This window comes from Calidris pugnax, unplaced genomic scaffold, assembly GCF_001431845.1.
Source record: "Calidris pugnax isolate Ruff unplaced genomic scaffold, ASM143184v1 scaffold171, whole genome shotgun sequence".
In the NCBI taxonomy this organism is placed as follows: Eukaryota; Metazoa; Chordata; class Aves; order Charadriiformes; family Scolopacidae; genus Calidris; species Calidris pugnax.
The window spans coordinates 3,516,464-3,537,188 of record NW_015091064.1 but is presented as its reverse complement, the minus strand read 5'-3'; the positions used below and the strand labels follow the sequence as shown (position 1 = coordinate 3,537,188).

Sequence of the window (20,725 nt, the reverse complement as noted above, 5' to 3'; positions counted from 1 at the left end):
CTCCCCCGTGGTGCCTGGATGTGGGTTAGGGCAGCAGAATGAGCCAGGGACTATGCCAAGCAGGCAGATACGGATGAGGACTCCTCTTTGGGGAATGAGCAGAAGGACAGAGTTTAGCCATATGGACATGGGCTGTGCCATAAAACTTGTGCTCAGGGGCAGAAAATTGGCCCTGGACTGCTTTATTTTCGATTCCAAGGCAGGTCTGTTGATTTCTGCACTGCACTGCCAGGCCCTAAGACAGAATGCATTTACAGCTCTCTGTATACAAGACGTAATTTTAATGCCTGGCTCCCTCTGCAAAATATGTCACAGCAAACTTCAAGAGGATTGTTTATGTCCCCAGAACCTTAAGCTGGAATAATGACTCTAATTTATTTATGCACATTCTGACAGCTTGTTATGTTTTATTCCGTAAAGCTAGATGTGGTCTCAACACCTTGGAGTTATTGCTACTAAGTAATGATACCAGGGAGGGATGAGGTTTTTTGTCTCTGAGCAGATCTTTTCCACTCTGTAAGGATGTGAAACCACTGTCCTTCTGTCTGCATATCTGTTGGAGAAAGGACGGTGAAACTGAGGGGTGATGTGGCCTAGTTGTGTAACTGAGCAGGAACAGATCGACTCTACATCAATAGTGAATGCTTGAATAACCCAATAACCAGTGACCTTTGCGTGGGACCTGTTACACTCGGACCAGAGCTGGGGAACTCTGTCCTAGAGTAGAGACCTGTGAATGCTTGCTTGCTTTCTAATATGGCTCAGTTTCTGGTTTAGATCTGCTGAATGATACAGCTTGGATACCCACTTAGGAGACACTTGGTCTAATTCTTTCTCCATGGAGGTCTGAAAGACAGTTAGACCCCTTCTGGTCTGAAAGGGTTGTATCGTTTATGGGTGTGGTTGTATAATTTACATACCCACAGTGTTTCCTGGGTCTAATATGTTGACTTGGGTTTGATAATAAATTTACTGCTAATCAAGATGTTCATAGGAGCATTGAATAGTTCTGTAAACCAGCAGGATATGATATTGGTGGGCTGTAAGGCAGTTTTGACCAGGAATTTAAATGAAAACAGAAGAAGGCAACTGTAAAACCAAAGCACTATGAACTGGATTCTGTATGACTTTGGAGTTTCTTTTTTCTGTTCTCTACAGCAATGTATATGCTGCTGAAAAACTGTAAGGTAACATTCCCAAGCACAGCATTGTCTATGCTTAAAGTGTTAGAAGAGTCCCTGGCAGGCTTTGATCTGTGCCAACTAGGATTCTCCCAAATAATTTAGAAGCACCATTCAGGGATTAATTCCAACCAGGGACCCATTCTGAAGAGGTACCTGACCATCTTGTTTTGGAGGCTAAGAGGGTTAAACAGTATGAATAGGAACTATTTGGAACCAGCATCTGTAATCACAAAGTACAGTCCCAGGCTTGTTCAATTTTCTAGTACAGATGTAGCTAATGCAAGCTTACTTCTGTTCCATATACTTTTGGAAGCAGTGCTGCAATGGGGAAGGGGAGAAAGAGTATGTTTTACCTAATCCAGGATATATGGGGATGACAGAAATCACATTAACACAGACTCTTAATTCCTTGCTGAATATCTTCTATTGGCTCTAAGCAGTAGTAGCACAAGAAAAATAACACTCATGATGGGCCAGTGTGGATCCCTGGAGTCTCAGTAGGGACTGCTAAGAGACAGAGCTGTAAATATGTCATGGTAGACTGAAGAGAAAGAGGTACCACTCTGGGGGGAACTCTGTGCGTAAGCATTGACTCATGTTCCCTAACCTGAGTGACAGTCTCAGAGACAGACTGATGATTGCCTTTGGGCTTTAGTCCTAGTTTTAATGCATTATTTTTATTTATTTTAAAGTCTTCTCTTATCTGCTACTCCAACAGCACAGTTACCAGGGCCAAGCTTATTTACAAGTCACACGGAGAACAGTAGTTACTGCTCCAGATACAATGGGAGGGTGTTACTCTGGTGCTGATACAGATACACAGATGAGAATGATCAGGTTACCATTAACTTACTAAGTTTATAATCCAAGAGAGCGAGCTGTGGCTACACTAGAATTCATGTGTAAAGTCATTCACCATCAAATTCTAGTGGCAGATTTCGTTCTCACTCCTCTCCTGAGGGAGAGCTGTTAATGACCAAAGCCAATGTGGCAACTGACCACCTTTGCAGTCCAAGCAGGGAGATCTGCTTCAATGTGGAGAGTGAGCTGAATTCCCACCTTGTTTGCATTGGTCCTTAATATCAGGATTTGAATCTCATATTGTGCGCATCTCACAGGGATGTCAAGTTTATCAGGATGGCACTCACATATGTTTTTGTAATCACTGTGACAGTTCCCTGGTTGCTCAAGTAAATTCCTGGAAAAATAATGTGAAAATCGTGAGTGTTAGTCAGTGATTTATGGCATTTTTAAGTAATCAAAAGCAGCTGAAAATATTGATAATTAAAAACTTGGGCCAAATTTTGTCTATAACCTTATCTCAGAACTGTGTAAGAGTACTGCATGCTCCTCTGTCCTTTTCGTGAGAAGGCAGAAATTTGTTCCATTTCCTGAAATGATTGCTGTACCTGTTAGAAGAGGCAGAACTTGAAGGTTATTTTAAAAATGAACCACTGGGAGTTATAAGTTGAGTTACACCATCAGTGAACTCTGCTGTTGTCAATCACAGGCATTTCTCTGTGGCACTTTAGCCTTGGCTCCTAGTCTTAGGACTAGGTGTAAGTACCCGGTTTCTTTTCACAAGTGGCTGGTCCTGACAAGCTGTGTAGATTGCACAGCCTTGGACTCTGTTTCATCTGGTAAAATACACATAGTTCATCTCTAGTTGTGTCCCCGTTTTCGACAGGAGGCACTGGCAACAAGAAGTAGCTGGTGGAGTTCCTGCCAGCAAGTGTTTAATTTTATTTGGCTGTTATAGGGGTTTTTGATATACATGATTATTTTTTTTTCTTGTCTGTGAATTAATGTGAAAATGAATTACGAAGCTGAGGCCTGGCCAGCATTAGGAAGTTGCCCTGCTTTAAATTTATTCTCTGTACAGTCAAATGGGACCTTTGGGTGTTTGGAAAGGTCAGCCACCAAATTCTTCCCATTTTCACGCACTATGGGAAGGGGCTCTTGTTATACTCCTGCTCCAGAGAGATTCAGCCCGAAGTACAATAGGGTATTTAATTTTCTGATAGATAAGCAAATACATCATGGACAACATCATGGCAAAGTTGTAAACTTGGTGGGTTTTTTTCTAACTTTTCTGTTCATTTGTTTTTACCCTCAAGACCCACAGTTTCTGTGGCATGAGGTACACTAGTGTTTATCCCTAAAATATTGTCCCCTGATCTTTGTTAGCCCTTTGAAACCAAATGCACACTGTGCAGAAGTTACTCTGCTTAGTCCTTCAGCTAACAAATGGCTAGCTAGCTAGGTAAAAATAAGCTACTCCCTAAAGACTCTCATCTCCAGCCCATCAGGGTGCCAGAGTATACAGAGCTAGAGCCCACAGTAACTTTTAGCATTTTGCAGTGTATGGATATATGTGAAAAGGAGAGGAAAAGGTGACTTTGTATGACCTCTATAAGGAGTTGGCACAAGGTTATATAGTTTACTTTAGGGCTATATTTTCCTAGCTTTTTCACATATGGAATAGTACCTTCCTCTGGAATAATCTCACCTATATAATGGTGTCAGAATCCGTCCTACCAGCTGGAGTGAGCTATTTCACACTGTATCTGATATTGTTTCCTTTTTATCTGTTGAGATAGAGTGCTTTGCTGTGTATCTTGATATCCCATGGCTCTCTCTTTGGAGCTCTGTTCACACATCTTGATTCCATCTGTACTCCTGAAGAGGCCTGTTAGGTGGAAGATGTATCTGTCAAGCACATGTAGATTCTGGACAGCAGCCCTTTACGGGTCACGCCTTGAAACATTACTAATTTGATTTCAAAGGGAGCTATTACAAAATGTCTTTTGTGTTGTTAGGCCTCAGGAGAAGGACCTCAGTTGGACACAGTGAAATGCTGCATTTGCTATAGCTGTGGAGCCCCTTGTTGGAACAGATATAAGAATCAGTCATGTCTTTGTCTTGGAGCTCGGTACCTCTTCAGGAGGAGTCCCCTGATGAGAGAGGGGGATGGCCGAATGTCTGTTAAAAGGTCCAGGGGACAGAAACTTAGTGATCCACAGCATCCATCTGATGCTGTCCAAAGCTGTTGAGCCACCTCAGGAAATGAGTAGAAATCTGACTCTTGTTTGACTATCCTGAGTCCTGAAAGTGGGATCGTGGGTGCAAGAGGGTTGGAGTACACATCTGTGCACTCTGTGGCAGTGCTTTGAAGATCTGTGTTGTAGCCTGTGGCTTTTTATGATGCAGTCATGTGCATTTTTTAAGACTAAGAATTAGACACCTTTGTGCTTGAAGTTAGGCATGACCGTGACTCATTCAGCTGTCACTCTAACAGACTTGGTGTGAGAACCATATGGATGGGAAGAAGTAACCTAGACTCAAGATGCAAGTTCACGGATTGCGAGACGGGAGGCCAAACACAGAAACAGCATCTGACAAAAGTGAGTAATTGGTGGAAGTTTCCACTTCTATTCGGTCAAATTTCCAACATAAATTGATCCATTGTTTCGAAGTAGTGGCTTTTTCCCTTGGTAAGCTGTAGATCTTCCCCCACAGCTACTTCACTATTTGCAGTTAGTTACAGTTGCTCATAGGCTGCACAATCTCTGAGCACATTAGAGCCGTAGTAGTAGCTTGACTGGCATTCATAAACAGACAACGCTTGGGACTTAGTAATACTCTAACTCAGTGCAGTAGTGTGCCAAAATAAAGGTCATTTCAATTTCATGTTATGTCACGCAGTTTTGAAGTGACATGTGTTTAACGAGTTTTCTCCAGTAAATGAACGATAGCAAGTATTACACTAATAGGCTTTGATGATATGCCCAAAAAAAAAAAAAAAGGCAAAATCTTTCCAAAAACATTAAACTGATATTTTACTAGAGAAAAAAAAAAACAAACAACAGAACAAAGATTCAAACTCCTGCCCCCAAGCTTCTGTAATGAAGAAAGTTAGACTTTTTGGCCCTTTCCAGATGATGGTTTGCAGAAGTTTCACTGTAATTTATTTAAGTGTGCCCATCGCTACAGACATTGAGGCTGATCTTCTGATAGGAGTAGGAGAGCATGAAGGGCACAAGTTGAGCTTGTCACAGAAGCTGCATCAGAAACCTCATGACAGGACCACTAAAGGAATGAAAAACTAGTTCCTATGTGTATGGAGCTTATAATTGTGCATAGAAAGGTTTGGAGTAGTTTCTGTCTTCTCATATAGCAATGTCTGCTTGTCTTGCCACTCTACCCGGTACCCCAGCTGGTTGTTCCCTGTCATCTTTCTATCAGGCTATGGACTCAAACAAGCACAACCTGGAACACAGGAGGTGCCATCTGAAAATAAGGAAATACTTCTTCATGGTGAGGGTGGTCAAACAAACACTGGCACAGGTTGCCCAGAGGGGCTGTGAAGTCTCCATCAGTGAAGATATTCAAAAGCCATCTGGACATAGGCCTGGGCAACCTGTTTCAGGTAGCTCTGCTTGAGATGGATGGATCAGATGATGTCCAGAGATCCCTTAGAACCCTAACTATTCTATGACTCTGTGATTCTATGACTGCTTGATCAGAACTGTTGGCATCTTCTTGTTCAAAGGCTTAAAGACATTGAACAAAATCTGTTACCTGATCTTTTTCTTGGAAATGTTGCTTTTGGTGTCAGTAGTGGGTTGTCTGGCACATGAAAAAAATAAATAGTTCCTTCAGTAAAGAAGAGGAGGGAGAACTGTTTTGATTCTTGGTGGTGTAGCTTTTGAGTGTGCAGGAGGGACCATTGCATTGAGACCTCCTCTCCAAGGAGGATGTGTGAAGAGTATAGGAGGTATGGTAAACATTCATAGATGGCTGGTAGTGTAAACGCTGGTAATGTACACCTTTCAGCAGTTTGAAGCAAAGCCTATACCAGTTGGGTTTTGCAAAAGTTGGTTCTTAATATTCTATGTAATATTTAGTAGTCAGAGAATGAACTCTTTTGAGCTGGTCACACACTAAGTCTTGTCTTCTTTTTGTTCACTACTCCCATTGAAGTCAAACTGATGGTAAACTGTGAACTGAGAAGTCAATAACATATGCAAAATAAAGTGTCCATCTTCCACCACCTCCTCTCCACACAGTGAGCAATAGGAATAAGAAGAGATCAGGTCTGGTTTCCTGGTACAATATGGCATTAGGTTGCAATCCTAGAACTGGGCAGCTAAAGTCATTCTAATTAAATTCCTCTGGAGATGTATTTTTCTGAAAGGCAGTGGTCGTGTTATATAACACGGCATCTTAGGTACACAAACTGCAAAAATGCTGCTGTGTTGTATACAGATGCTAAATCTTTCTATGTTGTTTAGCTGATCAATTGCTTTTTTGGGTCAATGGTTATATGGCATTATTTAACAGAGGGCAGCTAAGTCCATATAAATAATAATTTAAAAAAGTAGGAAGGGACCACGTACTTGCTGTCTTAAGCAATATGATGAAATTTAATAATATGACCATTTGGTACCACTGTAAATTGTTCTTATGACCTGTTCTACAATGTTTTACTACCACCCAATAACCATGCCAAATATCATGTGATATTCGTATTTTTCCAGTACATGGGCAGGAGCACTTGCATGAGCTTCCATGATGATAATATTTGGCTTGCAAAATATTTTAACAAATTTTGAAGTGTTTTTAGTCATATCAAATTCAATGCCAGAAAATAAACAAAATGGTTTCAGGAATATTTTTGATGCTGTGCTTCTTATTAAATGCAGCCTAATTCATTCACAGCAATAGGAAACTGAAGTTGCTGTCTTTTGAATGGATGTGTCATAGAACTGAGAAATCTCTCAGGACAACAAAATACGATGTCTTTGTTACTTTTTGACTGATACAATGCCCAGCAAAGTCAGTAGAAATTCTCTTCTGAGTAGAGATAGCAGGATAGCACTGTACTTCTCTTCCTTTGCCATAGATTTCCGTATAGCTGCACGTAGATCGTGTCACTGTTTTTAATTGGCTCTGTTGTCTGGCAGGCTAAGTTATTCTTCAGCTCCCCTTGTACGTTCTAGGTGTGCAGTGTCGTCACGGTGCCTCTCTGCCTGATCAGCCCCTGGCACCGTACTTGGGTACGTGCACTCGGAAGAGGGGCTGAGGAGGAGGGGAATTGTGAAAGGGCTGGTGCCAGGGATGTCAGAGCCAGTAACCAGCCTGGCGTTATGGGCCTGGGGGAAACCGCCCCTGGGACTGCAGCTGTGCTGCGGGACTGGAGACAGGTTGGATTGCAGACGTATAGTAATGCTTAAAGGCTGGCTGCGCTGTCAGAGCATCATGTCTCTTGTTTCACAAGAGAATTGTATGCAGTCTTCGGGCCTTTCATGTCTTGTATTTTATCCTGAGACCCATCTCCCTTTGAAAAGACATTAAAAAGGGCTCTAACACGTACGTGGGTAGGATTTTTTTCCTAGCAGGAGAGAAATTTTTCAGACTTTGCATACAAATTGTTGGAAAGATGGGGCACTCTGTTATATAAACTTGGAGCATGTGAAATGTGAGAGGAATGTGTTCTGTAATTGATGCATTTGTTTGAATGAGTGATCACAATCAGACAATGCATCTTAATTGTTTTCTTTTCTTTAGAATAATCTTGCAGTCCAGGAAAGAATAATACGAACACCAGGAAAGCAGTATCCAAACTTTATTGTTGTAGAGTAAGATTTTAGATGGGATTATCTGCAGATAGTTGTTGGAAAAATCAAAGTTACTGCTTCCATAATAGCCGTGGCTTTGCCAAAACTGAATTTGCATTACATTTGCAGAGATCCTATATCTATACAAATGGGTTAAAAGACCAATGGTGGGGAATTCTCTTACTTGCCTGTAAAAAATAAGTCACTGGCCAAAAAAGAGGTGCAAGTTCTCTAAATTCTCTCTGTTGTTGCTTTTGACTGATACTGTTAAATAAAACTACTACTAAGTTGGCAATTTATTTTAAAACTTAAAGCTCAGTTTTTAAAAAAATTTTTTTTTAGGACTCTCAGCTCTTTGTGGCTTGCGTTAAATCTCTGTTGTCCTCTGGGTGCATCCTCTCTTTATTAGTCCTTCTGTTAAATTTCAAGATGATATATGCTGCCCCTGACACAAATGTATCTCCCGGTGGAACTTCCCATGCTGGCAGGGTTGGAGAAAAGACAGTGCACAATCCTTTTGGACTGATCTACATCTAACAATGGGAGCAATTGTGGCATCAGGACACATACCTTAGAAAGTAATTCAGGTGTTATTGGAGTGCTGGATGTGTTTTTGTTGTACAGAGCTGGTTTCAGTGCATTATAAGAGGAAAAGGCTCTACTTAGTATTCAAGGAGGGATGAACAGATTGGAAGTTATGTTTGGGATGGGCTCTTGTCGCTACTGAAAATAACTGTGGAGTCTCCAGGGAGTCTATTCAACTCTGCCACATCTATGTTAAAAGGAAACCACGTCAATTGTACTGAAGAACTTGGATGAGTTTCACAAAACCACTTCAGTGTGACTTAGTGTTCTACCAGTTTTTTTAAAGAGTGCTGTACCTTTTTCAGACAGGATAGGGATATGAAAAGTAAATAAACCATTCCTGTCTCCAGGATGAAGAAAAAAAGTGCATGAGGAGGAGCATGGAAAAACATACTGTAAATGTAGGTTGTACTGCACAAAGCCGCTGTGCTGGCCTTGGGGACCAGCTCTCCACTGTCCTGGTCTGTGGGCTGCAGAGGGACTGTGAAAGTCTGCTCAGAATGACCACATTCCACAGTCTCTGCACAGATTTAAATACCCATTATGTGACACAGCAAAGAATCAGACCCAGATATGGGTTATAAGCAAATACTCAGTAGACTCCATTCTAAATGCAGGAGGTTTCCCTGCTCATTGCAAACAAGATCTGCAGCCCACTCAGCAGCTGCTCCACTTAATTGTTCCACAATTTTCTTGGCCAAAATCTTTTTCCGTGTGTGTAAAAGAGCACCTTTAAGATTAACCGTGAAAAATGATTTTTAAGATGTCTTATTTGCCCTTGACAGAAACACTCTCTGTTGGGGGACTCTGTGTCACAAAGTGGGAGCTGTGGTTCAGGCTTGGTCATGCTGCTCCTAACTTTTCTCTGCATGACTGCACTGTAGCTTGAATTGATCATGGCAAGTAAATTGAAGCTGTTAGTTCATTTAATTGTCAGTTCTGTGTCTGTGCCCTAAGTCAGTCAATGATTCTTCTGAAGTGACTGCTGCTATACCACATAGCTGCTCACATGGCCATTGGATGTGTATTGATGGCACTAATGGAGTCACTGAGCCACGCTCACATCTAGCAATGTCACAGCCCTCCAGATATTGATCATGATGGCGATTTGTTCTGCAGCAGTGTCCTGAAAGCCCAGGCAGTATCAGAATCCAATGTTCTAGTTTGTAGATAGGATAACATAGCCCCAGGGCTGAAGAGGCTGCGTGAAACTTGAAAGAAGACAGTAAAAAGCAAAACCAATGGTGTTAATGATGATACAGAATGCACAGGCTACCTTTACAGTCATTGAGATTCAGCATCCCTTGCAATACCTTAAAAATAGTGAATGTAGTAATGACTTTTTTTAAATACTGAACTTGAACATCATATTTTAATTAAAAAGAACTTTGCTGGCCATTCTGAACCTAGCTAACATAGATGATTAATGTTTTATTGACTAGATGATAGAGCAGTTTTGATGAATGTTAGAAAGACCAGCAGCAATCTTAGAAGTTAGTCTAGGGAAAATTTTCATTTGACCTGAGTGTAGCAATGGTCCTATTAGATCTGAAAACCTCTTGTAGAAAACAGCTGTTAGGTCAGTAGTCCACCTACCCTGAAGAAAGGATTTCTCTTAACTGTATTCTCTCTAGAGATGCGTTTTCATGTTATTTTGACAGCTAATATTAATTTAACCCTATTTTGGTTCCTTTCCATCTTCTATGCTACTTGAAATAATCATTTCACCTCTTGGATGTTTTGCAGCCTACTAGTATTTGTAGACTCACCACTTCTGATCGCTGACAACCTCAGCCACATCTGAACTAGTGACCTGGAGATGAAAAGCTGTGTATTCCATTACTGACTCTTTGAGAAATACATTACCCTTCTCTGCCTCCTTTGCATCTAAAGAAAATTATTTTTCTTTATAGGCTGTTCTTCTTCCAAGATTTCTCTCTCTTTGTCTAGCCCTTTCATTAGAAATGTCTTTGAGACCTATCCTGGGGAGCATAATCATCTTCATCAAAGATCAAGAAAGCACAACAACCTGTAGCTTCAGAAAATTATTCCCCACGTCTACAATTGGATAAGATGGGATTGATGCAACATCTGAGAATAAGTCATTTCTTTTGCAGCAAAGGCATTTGATTTTTTTTTTTAAACTGATAGTCATTCCATCATTCTAAGAATTCTCCTAGAAAACAGGGTTCTGTGTATAAACTAAAAACTTGGCATTTCTGGGGGAGAAGGTCAGTGATGATATTCAGGGTTGTACAAATGACCTGGGATGATGATAAGTAGTTTGCAGCCACCTGACAGTGTGTGATGCAGCCAGAGAAAGGTGCCTGGGGTGTACTGGGGAGAAATGACACAGTTGTGTATTTATTGTGCTGAGATCAACTCGCAGGATCATGAACAAGAATTAGTTATTTCTCAGAATGGAAAAGGAAAAAAAAGTGTATCCCATTGGGCACCACTGGAGAAACACTTAGCCAAATGAAGGTGCTAAGCCTATTGAAATGTTGAGAGTAAGTCCTGTTTCCCTATTGCTTACTGTGCTGAAGCAAGACCATTATAAGACCAAAGCAGTGTATCCATGGGAACGTAGAACTCAACTTTAAAATTATAAGCTCTTAAGAAAGCAACTGTTGTTTTTTTTTTTTTCTCTCTCTTTTTTTTTTTGTAACAAATGGTCTAAAAATGGTACTTTATGAATATACCTAAGAAACAATAGGTACGTTATGGCACTTAGACAGGATGTTAATTTAATGAGTAAATTTGGATCTCACAAATCAGGATTATTTTGTAGTGTGATTCACTGATAATATGAATAAGTGTTTTCAGGATCAGATTGCACTCTACATTGGAAATTTCTCAGAGTTAATGGTTCCTCCAGCTAGTCATTTATTCCCAGGAAAGCCCTCCTTATTGATTATTATTGCATATTAATGGGTATATCAGATATTTATTTTGCAAGTTTCTTGGTTAAATTTTCTTTAGTGAATGTCTCAGGGGAAAATGAGCTGCAAAAGTGGAAACAGGCAGTACTGTTTTGCTATGTCTAGATATTTAAATGTATTTTCAAAATATCAAATTTATTACAGGAGCATTTGGCACAGGCATTTAAATTCTAATAACATAATGAATTGCAAGACTTTCTATTATATAAATGTGAAATCAGGAAAAGCTGAATGGACGATGTCAAGGATACTAGAATGTAAGGGATCACAGAGGGCCAAATTTCCAGTACAGTTCTAGATACCCATCTTCAGCACTGTATGTGAAGAAGTTGAAACTGTATATGCAAATGAAACTGCACATTTCCAGCTAACATATTTGTGTGAGCAAATGGAAATTTAGCAAGCGTAAATTTAGTAGTCCCCTTTAAATTGGTCTTGCCAGTGTCTGAGAGGTGATTGGATGAGTTTATCAGTGTTCCAGATATAGCTTATAATTGCTGCTTCGCATTATAAACAAAGCCATTAACTGAAACATATCTACATTTACTGAAATGACTTTCACTCATTGAAGACATTGGGGCACGTTTAATGCCTTTTTGCTTTGTGTAAAGATAACAATAAATCTTGCACATTTGCTAATATTTAAATCAAGCTTCAAAGTTAACCCAGATGACTACTTTGATGGAGGAGCAGGGTTTATGCATTCAACTAAAAATCTTTTTTTTACATAAACATTTTTTGTTGCAGGTTTATTTTTGACAGGCCCTTGTATAAAGACATTGCCTTCCAGAAAAAACCTTGGAATTTTAGGGTTACTTGAAATGAATGCATAAGGATATGTTACATGTCATGACTATGCTGCTCCATGTGCAGTTGGATAAAAAGAAATTGAAGTACTGCAATAAAACTCTCTAATATTTCAGTAGACACTGTTGCATGTGAAGATACTGCAGAATGAAGCTCATAATCCTGGACCTCCTCTCATGAGAGGCTGAATATATGAAGGTATTTCATAAAACAAATCAGAATGGAGACTTGTAACAGTGCTTGGAGTTACGTACTTCTCAGGGTTGCTTTTGGGGCAGCAGAAGGCTAGAGAGCAAGACGTAATTTAAACTTATACATGTGTACCAGGATTTGAATAACTGTACTCTACTGCAGTTAAATCCAATGGTAAAACTAGCCTGCTGATTAAACAATAATTGCAATGAGAGAAGAGGTTCATGCAGTGATTTTCCTACCTTGTCCTGCAGTAAGATAAAATATCAGATGGGCAACATTTTCAGAGTTACCATCTCTTCTCATGGGTCTATCAAATTTGGGTTGCAAATCTAAGAAATTTAAACTCGAGGTAATAAGTGTTGGCATTAAAAATTCGGTGTTTGCTTCTCAGTAATTATGAGTAATTAAATGCATTTTTTTTTTTTCCTCAGAATAAAGTCTAGTTTTGAACTGCTAGAGAATTAAAACAGTTGTTCAGAACACTTGAATTCACTGAGTTCTTTTTTGGAAGCACTTATTGGAATCACTACTTTTTACACATCAGACACTATAAATCTAAAATAGGTTCTAAAAATTAGGCTAGTCATTACCTACCAAGAACTGTTACAACTGATTATCTTTATGCCCACACTATGAACTTGGGAGGCCTACTTTTCATACAAATATTTTTTTTTTTAATATGAATTTTTATACAATGGACACAGTAATTCAAGGCTTTCTGCCTTCATTTGAAAGTTAATTTGGATGACAGTAAGGTTTGCATTTAAAGTGCAAAAGCTCTTCCTGTGTAACTGCATGTGTGGACGGTTCTAATTCGAGAATCAAAATGTCTTCTTGTTTCACTTAATCTACTTTGAAAATAGAAGTGTTTAGCTTAATCCTTCATTGAACTGGAACAGGTCCACTTGTTCCAGTCCACCTGTGAGTTATGTTGGAAAAGGAGTAGCTTTTCTGAATAACTGCTATTCATTTCAGAAATATTTTTCCAACTACTTTAGGTCTGAGCCTGATCTCAGTTGACATGCATTGCAGCCTTCCAGATCTCAGGTCTAAATTTTGCAACCATCCCATCAAGTAACAGACTCTGTTTTAAATGCTCGGAAGACTGGACTCCAAAACTGAATCTAAAATGTACTGAGTATTTGTGACAGAAATGTGACTTAGATTTTGTGGCTTTTACCAATCTCAAACCACAATTAATTCTTTGTTGGCTGTAGATATGGTAGCAGCAGTATTCTTTAACAGTAAAAATAGCAGTGATGATGGTCATTAATTGAACAAATGAAATCATTAATTGTTTTGGTACAGAGAAATCAAGGCATGTGCAAAAATCCCATCAATCTCAGTTAAATGGTGCCATGACTTAGGAATAACTCCCTGAATCAGGACTTAAAGCTGTCAGCTCTAAGGAGCAGGTCTTATCTCTGAGTGTCTGAACTGTGCTTAACCAACTAGAACTGTTATATGGTTGAGAACTTGAGACACAATTGCAAAATATTGTATAAACATCTTTTGAGCACTTCAGTAGATCTGAGAGTTAAAAATAAAATCCTTGTACTTAGTCTCTTGGGGGACTCAAATAATTTTATTTTTTGTTTTTAATTGAGAATTTAAGCTCCTCATGCAGTTTGTACAATGACTGATGTGCATACCTGGGTTACTCTGAAGGTCAAATACTCTGTGTATTGGACATTTCAAGCTGGTGTCCTGCTTAAGTTCCAAATCATTAGCTTAGCAAATAGGAGCTTAAATATAAGAATAGTCAAAGCGGAGGAAAAAAAGTCCACTGCATAGTATGTCTAGCAATAGAAAAATCTACAGAATGTGAACATAAATTTTTAATTCAACATTCCTTAATTTAAAAAAAACACACCACCACCAGTCCCCTCCCTCCTGACAAGCTTGCAAAAACTAGGTCTGAATTCCCAGTGGGAATAATGAGCAACAGCAAGAGCGAATGCTGGGAGAGAAGAATGCAATTGTATTAGGCTCCATCACAATGGGAGGTAAACCCAAATCATTTATAAAAGGTAAATGCTGGCAGAACACAGGGAGCTCAGAGCACCACACTGCAGGTGTGATTTATGAGGCTGGGGACTGGCTATAAATCAAACCCTTTTGTTTTAAATAGTACTGCTTCAACGCAGGAGATCAGTTTACATGTAGAGGAAATGATGAAAAAAATGCAGTACATTGCATCCCAAGAATATTAGAGAATCAGCTTTACAATGCCACTATCAGTACCACGTTCAGACAATAGATATCTGATGCGCAATTTAACGAATGCTCCCACTGCTTGAACAGAGGGCCCTAATCTAGCAGCTCAAGTTTGTTTCAAATGTATTAATTATGGGATCTCTTTTGTGAGTCCAGCTGTTAAAATCATTGCACTTATGATCAGGAATGCATTGGCTATTCCCGTTAACTAGCTAGAGGTGTCCTTTTATGCCACCGAAGTCTCTGCCTGTTTCTGTGTTAGCCGTATTTTTCCTTAATTATAAAGGTTTGTGGGTCTTATTATTTAGTGGCCTTGTCCTGTGGAAAGGGGTGGATAAAACAATTAATTCCTAGGGATTCAAATAGAGAGTAGGCATCCGGGAAAGTTCTTCACGATTACAGGAAAATACACACCTCTGGCAAAGAAAAGTGCTTTTCTCTCTCTGGTTGTATAATTATCAAATGGAAGAGATTTTAAAGGTTACAAGCAAAATTATTTCTTCTGCTCTGCTTTCCAGATCTGCCAGGGCTTATCTTGGCTGCATATTTTGCATTTATTTTGCATGCATACCACTGCAAACTATATGCCCGAAACCACACTGTGTGTCCTGCAACGTGGGCCAGAAAAGCACTTAAAAAAGCTGAGAGGACAAAAGGCCTACATAAAGGGAGGTACAGCAATTATATCAGTGTTTAAAGAAATTTATAATGAAACAAAAGCTAACTGTGTTACATTTGCACGTATCCTAGTTGTTTGATGTAATGGTCTTATATCAGTAGTGATTTAGCCATGTGAACGTAAGAAGTTGCCTTTACCTCACTGATAAGCAGAGTGCCTTTATGTCAGCAAGGAGCTAAGAGACATCTTGTATTGCAATGCTTTATTACTTTCCAAGAGCCCCAAATGCAAACACTACAGAAACACATGAGCACAATTTCCAGGATCTTTCCGAGGCTCTGATATTGATAGTCAGCATCAGCTATTGCTGGAGGCGCGAACATCAATTGCTAGTGTGAGGAAAATATCATTTCACTGAAATAATTGATTTTTTTTCTTATTATTATAAAAATACATCTAGTGCCATAAATTTATAGGGCATTCTATAAATGTAAAAACATATTCTCTGCTCAGTAGAGCTTGCAATCTAAATTGGACCAATATATGAAAAAGGTAGATTGGTGATGAACAGAGAAAGGAAAGAAGTGACTGAAATTGCTTTTACCAATTTCTTGAATCTGACCAGGTTTCCAGCTGATAATGGGCTAGACTTTTAAAAGTATTTGGGCTTCTGTTTTTCCAAGATTAGGACACTTAAGGATCAGCATGAATACAGTTATTTTACACGTAAAATGCACCACAACAAGCACATTATGTGGGAGAGGAGCAAAGATGGCTTTGTGCCTTACAAATCTTATGTTGTCCTGGACACTAGAGTCAATTTAGATAGATAGCCTTGAAAGAGGTCTGCTCAGGTTGTGTAATTCCTCTCAGATTGCAGTGCCATCTGTAATCTTTACAACATTTTGCGTTTTAACTGGATTCCTTAAAACTTTTTCCATCTTAGTGTTTTTTTGGTTTTTTTTCCTAGGCAAACACTCTGTCTCATTTCTTTGTCTGTTGGGTCCTGTGAGACAAATACTTTTGTGGGCCAGAAGTAGTGTTTTAAAACCCATTTTTTGCAAACTCTTCTGCCTTTTACACAAATAAAGATGTCGCTCAAGGGACCTTGTTGCAACACGCAAGAAAAAATATAATTAAAGCTGATTTAAACATTGAATTTCTTTGCCATCATAAAGGTTAAATACACGAAAAAGCAAAAGAACATTCATATAACAGAAACAATAATGAAGGGTTTACATCTGCAGCCTCCTTGAACAGTAGAGGTTGTGGCTTTTCCTATGTACAGTCATCAGGAATAGCTGGTAATTACCAAGTTCAAAGCCTATTGTCTCCTCCAAAAAGCCAAATTGTTTTTTTGGGGTTATTTCAGAATGACGTGACGTCTGATGGCTCTATTCCTTTTATAGGTCTTCTTGATACGCATTGAATCCTGACCTGGGATGGAAAGTAATTTTTGTGAACATATTTACAGAATGATGTGTAATAGATCTAGCAAAGGCTGAAGGCTGGTAATAGTGACTGATGTAGTACCGTGGAGAAAAGAAACCTGAACACTGCTCTCCGAGGAGGCTGAGCGAGGAGTGAGGTAATACCAGGTTTCATTGCCCAGTCAGGGTTGACAGAAGGAGAGGTGATTTTGCTCCTCAAATTGTGCTCAGAGGACAGGAGGCAGAATGCATTTTACATATATGCAGTAGGTGATGGGACAGCCTTGTTCGGTGATCTAGGAGACATTGTGCTATATACAAAGGTCCTCTGCAAAGCTGATGAATATTTTTTCCTATTGCAGGGCTGGTATGTTGAATGCCTCTGATAAGCTGAATCTTGAATCCAGCCTTGTCGTGGTTTGCTTGCTGTATAATCTCATTAAGCCAGTGGGGACTGCACTGAGGAAAAATCACCGGAGAATTTTTTGTATTCTGTAGCTGACAAAGGGAATGTCCTGAATTTATTCTACTGGCATGGTTTTACTTTCAGGTAGGTGTGGGCATGCACAAACCATTTCAAAATGTCTGCATCAAGCATGAAACGTTCCATAGGAGTTTACATAAAGCAAGCACGCTGTCTGTGGGTAGGGTGTATAAAGACGGCAATTTGTGAACTTTTCTTCTTAAATCGTAACCTTCCACATAGGAAGCTCAAGTAGGTCATGTGCTAAGGGGAGCCAGGAAATGCACATACATGTGTGTGATGCAAATCTGATAGCCTCTCTAGTAACCGGGAGTGGCCAACAGATGTGCATCCCAGTTTGTTGGATGTGTTTGTACATTTTCTGAGATGTTACAGATATCAAGTGTGTATCAGAGCCTAGAATCTGACCTTTAAAAGTAGATGTCTTCTAAGATTGTATTCAGCTTCCTTGTGATGAGAATTAGCTTTCCACCTTAATCAGCATTTGCAACTTGATTCAGCAGAGCATTGAAGATGTGCTCACAGCAATCTCCATTCAGCAAAATTTTTAACTCTAAATACATGCTTCAGGAACAGAGCTTAAAATTAATGTGGGTTTACATGCTTTGCAAAACTGAGTTTTGACTTTGAGCCTCTGGATGGGAAAACTAGTCATGAACGTTTGGTTCTAGTGTGAGATTTCTCCCTTTTTGCTCAGGAGGGGAGTGACACAGGAGGTGTCACTGGAAACCACCACTACTGGTGAACATTTTAGAACCCCTTTAAAAATAACATCTAAACATGTGAGTAGGTATAAAATAAGAAGAGGTAGTTTTTTTAACATTCGCATAGTAAAGAAAAGAAAAGAAAAAATTTTGGAAGACTAACTTTTCAATTTCAAAATTAAGTGAAAAATTTGTAATTCAGAAAAAGTTTGCAGTCATCTGTAACCCTCAGGGTGCTTATGCCTGTGGACAGATGTTCCCTCTCTAAGTCATTTTCCCAAAATCCTAGTTTTGTAAAAATGTAAAATAAATCCACACGTGTTTTGATGCTCTCCACCATTCCTCTGATATTGCCCTGTAGAATACAAAAAAGACATGAGGAATCAGAATAAAGGGATCAGGAATATCAGGGATACAGACTTTCTTTTATTCTTTGTAAGGAATAAAGACATAAGAATCAGCGCTTTGGAGGATGCCCTGTTACTGGACCCTAATACATGTTAGAAATGCCATCTTCAGCTGTGCTGCTGGTGGAGTTCTGCAAAGTCCACTCCACAAAGATGTTTGCCATCTGCACACGGGACCTCTTTTGCTTCTATGTGCCATTGGCAGCAGCAATATCTCACTTCCTTCCCTGCGATCTGCAGACCAGAAACATCACTATCTCCCAGCCATGGCAAATTGAAGAACCCAATCATCCTTATCTGCTCTCAAAAACATGCACCCGTGAGGAATGTTCCAAAAATGGTAACTTCCTCATGTGACTTAAATACTGCATCCTAACATCAGTGGATGGCTCCTGAATTTTTCAGCATTTGTGTGGGGTTTTTTAGCATTGATATGAAAGATGTTCTCTTACAAAAGAAGTTGATTAGTTGGACAGTGCTTTTTCACAGCATTGAAGGAATTAGTGCTCCAGATAAGAGCGCTTTCTGGTCTGGTGCCTATCTTCAGATTTGCCAGTGGGCAACACCATAGAAGCCTGACAATGGAAAGATTCTTTAAAAGCCCTGATTAGGCATTAATGCAGGTGTTAACTTCTGCCTTTATAAATTGTTACCATAGTTAGTGATTTGTAAGGTTTGAGTTAGGCTGTCTGGGAGGGGATGTGAGAGGGATGGAGGATCTCACCAGACAGCCTACCTCAAACCTTATAAATTGCTGGAAGTAGGGTTTTAGAGCAGGAGTCTGAATTTGTTTGTAATTACATATGCAAGTTTTATTGTTTAATAGGTGTGAAGAGTGTAAAACACGGTAAGCAACCTACTGCTTAAAAGGGAAATGTTTCAAAAAAATTTGAGAACGGCTGTCCTAATTATTGTATATGACATTAGTTTTCATTTCCAATTAAACTCTGAGCTAGAGAATACCTTACACACATGACTACTACTGGTCACTTGCATATTATGGAAAAAAGCATATTTTGCTATTTTTAAATTATTTATTTAATCTCCATGTAAAGTTTCATTTTTCTCTCTATAGTTCCAAGACAGGTAAGAATTTGGTTTTTAAACCTCATAAATTAGCAAAATTTTCTATTAATTCATCTGTCATATCCATTGTTAACAACATTAGATTTTTTCGTTATGTGTTGTATAATTGGTGATTGATCCAGTTTAGTTCTAACTGTCAGAAGAAGCAGAAACCCCTCTAATTTCCAGAACTTGCTTCACAACTCCATAGACTGTGTATATTCCAGTCACAGTCTCTATCTGTGTAAAATTTGGAATAAATGTATTGAAGTCAACAAAGCTGTTTTAGTTTAACATAACGTAATAATAGACTCCGTCCTCAAACTCAATCTATCATTCCAGCACTCGTTAGGCATTCTGGTTTTGTTCATAGTAGGAGCCATCATAAAGAAATTGATTTCCCTCTGTTCATTCATCCAATTTATTGCAAGAGAACTCCATGTTCATTTGCCCATTACACAGCATTTTGTGGGGTGAGACAGAAACAAGCCAAAAGAAATCAGCACAAGAAGTAGTTATCATGTTGGGTATAAATGCAGAACAGCTCCACTTCCCCCAGAGGAGTTCATTTGCATTTAGTTGGGTAAGACCAACTCCAGATTATACTCTGAACCCCCAAACTTACCCTCTCAACCCCCATTTGCTGCACTGAATTACAAAAGAGACTTATGATCCTGTAGCCTATGTGCTATGATTTCCATTACCTCTGCTATTCCTCCCCCTCCTTCGCTGCTAGTTGTGTTCCCCAAGTTGGGCAGCCAAATAATGTGTCCTCCATGGCTGTTAAAATTGCACTATAAATAGGCTGGGAAGCAATATTGTTGGAGAAAAGCAATTGGCACAGTCCTCTTTCCTCTCCCCAGTGGCAAAGTTGTTCATGACCATAACGCACCTGTTCTCTGTTATCCAGAGAGCATAAACCCGGGGTTGTTTCTGCATCTGGATCCCTCACAGGGTTGCACAAAGCATGGTGCATTTCAATAAGGATGCCACCATCACTATGTCAAACATCATACAAAGGCAACGACAGAAAATGAGAGCCCTCTCCTGCATTGCTCTGCACTATGATTAAGGTGTTCTTGGTAGAGCCAAATTGAAAACTTTCTGCACAGTTGGCTCAGTTAGAGATTTGCAGTCAGGACCTTATTAATGCCTACAAGTATCTCAAGGGCGGGCTGAGGGAGGAGGGAACCAGACTCTTTTCAGTAGTTGCCAGTGAGAGGACAAGGGGCAATGGGCACAAGTTGGAACATAAAGGGTTCCACTTGAATATGAGGAAGAACTTTTTCACAGTAAGGATGACAGAGCCCTGGAACAGGCTGCCCAGGGAGGGTGTGGAGTCCCCTTCTTTGGAGATTTTCAAGACCTGCCTGGATGCCGTCCTGAGTAACACGCTCTGACAAGCTCTGGGTGGTCCTGCTTTAGCAGGGGAGTTGGACTAGATGATCTCTATGGTCCCTTCCAAC

General features: G+C 39.6%; 1 long non-coding RNA gene across 1 annotated transcript in view; it reads left to right on the top strand.

Annotated features, from left to right (window-relative positions):
* The first annotated feature begins 16,625 nt into the window (after nucleotides 1-16,625).
* LOC106896618 overlaps nucleotides 16,626-20,725 on the top strand; it is a 92,741-nt gene continuing 88,641 nt past the window's right edge. The window contains exons 1-2 of the long non-coding RNA XR_001413649.1: nucleotides 16,626-16,757; nucleotides 16,962-17,149. This is a non-coding gene — a long non-coding RNA (uncharacterized LOC106896618). The remainder of the gene's footprint in view (nucleotides 16,758-16,961; nucleotides 17,150-20,725) is intronic.